Source organism: Elephas maximus, chromosome 18 (genome assembly GCF_024166365.1).
Source record: "Elephas maximus indicus isolate mEleMax1 chromosome 18, mEleMax1 primary haplotype, whole genome shotgun sequence".
Lineage (NCBI taxonomy): Eukaryota > Metazoa > Chordata > Mammalia > Proboscidea > Elephantidae > Elephas > Elephas maximus.
In genome coordinates, this window is record NC_064836.1 from 17,356,599 (window position 1) to 17,362,598 (window position 6,000).

Genomic DNA, 6,000 nt, shown 5'->3' on the forward strand with positions numbered 1-6,000 from the left:
AGAAAGAGAACGGCAAATAAAGCTCACAGGCACCAGAAGAAAGAAAATAATAAAGATTAGACTAGAAATAAATGAAATAGAGAACAGAAAAAACAATTCAAAGTATCGACAAGACCAAAAGTTGGTTCTTTCAAAAGATCAACAAACAATTGTCCAAATGGCAAAAGAAAAACAGGAAAGGAAACAAACAGCCCACATAAGAAAGGAAATGGGGGACATTACAACAGATCCAACTGAAATAAAAAGGATCATAACAGAGTACTACGAAAAATTGTTGTTATTGTTGTTAGGTGCTGTCAAGTTGGTTCCGACTCTTAGCAGCCCTACACACAACAGAAGGAAACACTGCCCGGTTCTGCACCATCCTCACAATCGTTGTTAGCCTTAAGTCCGTTGTTGTACCCACTGTATCAATTGATCTTGTTCAAGGTCTTCCTCTTTTTCGCTGACCCTCTACTTTGCCAAGCATGATGTCCTTCTCCAGGGATGTCCCTCCTGATTTAACATGTCCAAACTATGTGAGATGTAGTCTCAACATCCTTGCTTCTAAGAAGCATTCTGGTTGTACTTCTTCCAAGATGGATTTGCTCATTCTTTGGCAGTCCATAGGGTATTCAATATTCTTCACCAAAATCACAATTCAAAGGCATAAATTCTTCTTCAGTTTTCCTTATTTATTGTCCGGCTTTGTCATGCATATGCCGCAACTGAAAACACCAGGGTTTGGGTCAGGCACACCTTATTGTACTCCAACAAATTTGAGAACCAAAGGAAATAGACAAATTTCTAGAAACACATTACCTACCTAAACAAACACAAACTTAGATACAAAATCTGAACAGATCCATAACAAGAGATTGAAGAGGTAAAAAAAAAAAAATCCCCCCCCCCCCACACACAAAAAAAACCCTGTCCTGGACAGCTTCACTGGAGAATTCTATCAAACATTCAGAGAAGAGTTCACACCAGTACTACTCAAACTATTTCTAGACATAGAAATTCATTCTATGAAGCCTGCATATAACCCTGATGCCAAAGCCAGGCAAAGACACCACAAAAAAAGAAAATTACAGATCAAAATCTCTCATGATAATAGATGAAAAAATTATCAACAAAATTCTAGCCAACAGAATTCAGCATCATATCAAAAAAATAATACACCCCAATCAAGTGGGGTTCATAACAGGTATACAAGGATGGCTCAACATGAGAAAATCAACGAAGACAATCCACCACAGAAATAGAACAAAAGAAAATAATCACATGATCATGTCAATTGATGTAAAAAAAGCATTTGATAGAGCCCAGCACTCATTCCTTATAAAAACTCTCAATAAAATAGGAATAGAAGAGAAATTCCTCAAAACAATAAAGGGCATCTATACAAAACCATCAGCCAACATCATTCTTAACAGAGAGGGGCTGAAAGCAGTCACACTGAGAATGGGAACAGACAAGGATGCCTTTTATCACCACTCCTATTTAACATTGTGCTGGAAGTCCTAGCAAGAGCAATAAGGCAAGAAAAAGAAATAAAGGGCATCCAAATTGCAAAGGAAGTAAAATTATCCCTATTTGCAGATGATATGATCCTATAGAGAGAGAACCCTAAAGGTTCTACAAGAAAACTACTGTAACTAATAGATTGAGCAGAGTAGCAGCATACAAGATCAACATACAAAGGTCATTTGTATTCCTCTACACACCAACAAACCAAAAAAAAAAAAAAAAAACCATTGCCATTGAGTCAATTCCAGCTCATAGCGACCCTATACGACAGAGTAGAACTGCCCTATAGGGTTTCCGAAGAGTGCCTGGTAGATTCGAACTGGCAACATTTTGGTCAGCAGCTATAGGTATTAACCACTACGCACCAAGGTTTCCATACACCAACAAAGAGATCTTCAAAAAGGAAATCAGGAAAACAATACCATTTATATTAATGCCTAAAAAGATAAAATACTTTGCCATAAATCTAACCATGGACCTAAAAGACCTATACAAAGAAAACTACAACACACTACTGAAAGAAATCCAAGGAGACCTATCTAGTTAGATACCATGCTCATGGATAGGAAGACTCAACACTGTGAAAAAGTCAATTCTACAAAAAGCAATCTACAGATGTAATGCAATCCCAATCCAAATACCAACAGCATTCTTTAACAAGATGGAAAAACTAATCAACTTTATATGGAAAGGAAAGAGACCCTAGATAAGCAAACTATTGAAGAAAAAGAACAAATAGGAGGCCTCACTATACAGCCACGGTAGTCAAAACAGCCTGCTACTTGTACAATGACAAACACAAAGACCAATGGAACAGAGTTTATGACCCAGACGTAAATCCATCCACCTATGATCTGCTGATCTTTGACAAAGTACCAAAGTCCATTAAATGGGGAAAAGACAGTATTTTTAACAAATGGCGCTGACAAAACTGGATGTTCATCTGTAGAAAAATTAAACAGGACCCATACTTCACAGCATACAGAAAAATTAACTCAAAACGGATCAAAGATCTAAATATGAAACCTAAAATGATAAAGATCATGGAAGAAAAAATAGGGACAATGCTAGGGGCCCTAATAAATGACATAAATAGCATACAAACTATAACAATGAACGAATACCAGGATAAACCAGATAACTGGGAGTTCCTAAAAACTGAACACTTATGCTCATCAAAAGACTTCACCAAAAGAGTAAAAAGAGAAGCCACAGGCTGGGGAAAAAAAAAAAAATTGGCTACAACATATTCGACAAGGGTCCATACTTCAACATCTCAACAACAAAAAGACAAATAATACAATTTAAAAAAATGGGCAAAGGATATGAACAGACACTTCTCCAGAGAAGACATTCAGGCAGCCAACAGACACATGAAGAAATGCTTGTGAGGAAATGCAAATCAAAACTACACTGAGATACCATATCACCCTGACATTATTTAAAAAAAAAAAAAAAACAGAAAATAACAAACATTGGAGAGGTGCAGAGAGATTGAAACCGTTACACATTGCTGGCAGGAATGTAAAATGGTACAACTACTACGAAAAATGATATGGCACTTCCTTAAAAATCTAGAAATAGAAATACCATATGATCCAGCAATCCCACTCCTAGGAATATATCCTACAGTAGTAAGAACCATCACACGAATAGACCTATGCACACTCATGTTCATTGCAGCATTATTCACAATAGCAAAAAGATGGAAACAACCTAAATGCCCGTCAACAGATGAATGGATAAACAAATTATGGTACATACACACAATGAAATACTGTGCAATGATAAGGAACAATGATGAATCTGCAAAACATCTCACGACATGGATGAATCTGGAGGGCATTATGCTGAGTGAAATAAGTCAGTCACAAAAGGACAAATATTGTATGAGACCACTATTATAAGAACCCAAGAAAAGGTTTACACACAGAAAAAAAAAAGAACTTTCTTTGGTGGTCATGACAGTGGGCAGTGGTGGGGAGGGAAATCGCTAACTAGATAGTACGCACTGTGATCAAGTCATAGCAACTATGACTCATAGCAACCTACAGAATAGAGTAGAACTGCCCCATAGAGTTTCAAAGGAGCAGCTGATGGATTTGAACTGCCCATCTTTGGGTTAGCAGCCAAGCTCTTAACCACTGCGCAGTAGACAAGTGCAAACTTTGGCAAACGAAAAGACAACACACAGTGTAGGAGAAGTCAGCAGAACCTGATCAGGACAAAGCCACTGAAGCTTCCTAGACACATCCAAATACCTTGAGGGACCGAGTTGCTGGGGCTGAGGGCAGGGGACTGTTGTCTCAGGGGACATCTAGGTCAACAGGCATAACATAGTTCATAAAGAAAATGTTCTACATCCTAATTTGGTGAGTAGCATCTGGGGTCTTAAAAGCTTGCTAGCGGCCATTTAAGATATACTTCTTGGTCCCATCCCATCCAGGGCAAAGGAGAATGAGGAAAACCAAAGATCCAAGGAAGATATTAGCCCCAAAGGACTAAAGGACCACATGAAACACAGCTTTCACCATCCTGAGCCCAGAAGAACTAGATGGTGCTCAGCTACCAACACTGACCACTTGGATAGGAATTACAACAGAAATGGGGAGAAAAATGTAGAATAAAATTCAAATTCACAGACACAGAAAAAAGACCAGACTTACTGGTCTGACAGAGGCTGGAGGAACTCCTGAGACTATGGCCCCAGACACCCTTCTAACTCAGAACTGAAGCCACCGCCGAAGTCCTTCTCAGCCAAAGATATAAAACAAACAACACATGTGAGGAACGTGCTTCTTAGTTCAATCAAGTATAGGAGACCAAGTGGTCAACACCTGCCCAAAAGCAAAGACGAAAGCAGGAAGGAACAGGAAATTTGGACAAATGGACAGTGGGGAACCCAGGTGTAAAGGTAAATGGGGAGAGTGCTGATACATTGCAGGGATGGCAACCAATGTCATAGAACAATCTGTGTATAAATTTTTGAATGAGAAACTAATTTGCGCTGTAAACTTTCATCTAACGCACAATTAAAAACAAAAACAAAAAACCCGTGGTTACCCTTGATAGTGTATCTAGTGCATGTCATTAGTCACATCCTTCAGCATCCCTCAGCAAGGTAAGATTCAGTTCAGTTTCCCCAGAAGCGGTCTTCCAGGTGGCTGCTCTGATGCAGAGGCTATCTTCGGGAAATAGTGCCTATGGAAGCACTGCAGCTGCACCCCTGCAGGCCCCAAGGGAGGGTGACAAACCCCCAGGGGCAATCTCTAAATTGCACCTCCTCCAGTTTCAAGATGAATAGATGCTGATGGCGTTGACACATCGGCAGAAATGCCTTCCGCCATCTTGTCCGGCCGCGTCAGTCGGACGCCTTTCATATTCGTGGCACCTCAGAACGTCATTCAGCACCTCGTCTGGTGCCCCCCTTGGACTTGCGCCTGGGAGCAGGTGCCCTCCTTGCCCCCGTGCGTTACACCTCTGTGTCTACTGTGCTTGATGGAGTTAACAGAAACTGCTCATTGGTGCCCCCTTCAGGCGGCGCCCAGGGCGCGTGCTGTACCTGCCACACCTTCAATATGCCTCTGGCTCTGACCCAGTCCCTCAGTGACACCGGAAAACAGGCTCAGCTTTGTGACTTTGAGGAGCACACGTCTCTAGAATGTGCCACTTTTTCTATGGTTTGGTAACTGCCGTGTGCACAGAGCCTGCGACATAACCTGGATCAGGCGCCAACAGCTGCCAGGTTTTGTCAAATTTTTGGAAGATGAAATGCCTATGGGTGCCGAATAGGAATGATCAGGGAAGGGGGAGCTGTAGCCCCAAGTGTGCACAAAGGCAGCATTGGAGTGAGGACCTATTTTTTCCAGGTAAAACTAGAGTGATTACCAGATTTGCTGGCAGGCATGGAGATACATAAAAAAAAAAAAAAAAAAAAGGAGATACAGGGACTGAAAAATTTGCAGAAATCAGGCTGAGCAACTAAAGCGCCCCCTGCTGGTTTAGACATCTCAGCTACCTGTTTGTAAAAACAATTTGCTTTTAAAAGGCATTACAAAATATATGGAGCCATGTGAGGTATAATCATTTTATCAATGAAAATTTAGAATAATGGTTAGAGAAAGGGTACTTATTTATTTGTTACTGTCTAATCAGGGCATATGAAGATTCTTCATAATGTCCAGGAGCCATATCTTCCTGTTCAAATCCTAGATCCTTCATGTTTTTCTTGTCAAATGTGCTAAATGTGCCATTCCTGAGTATTTCACATTTTCTACCACCAGAAAAGGTAGAAACACTAATATTACTCACACTACCTTGGCTCTTCAGAATCTGTTTATATTGCCATGCTATATATTTTTTTTTTTATATATAGAGCTGCTTGCCCCTGTGGTTACCGAATACCATAAATGGCATCTGATGTTGATTATACCATCACTTATGACTTTGATCATCCATAGTGCCACCCATGAACACTGGTGGCTTCCAATG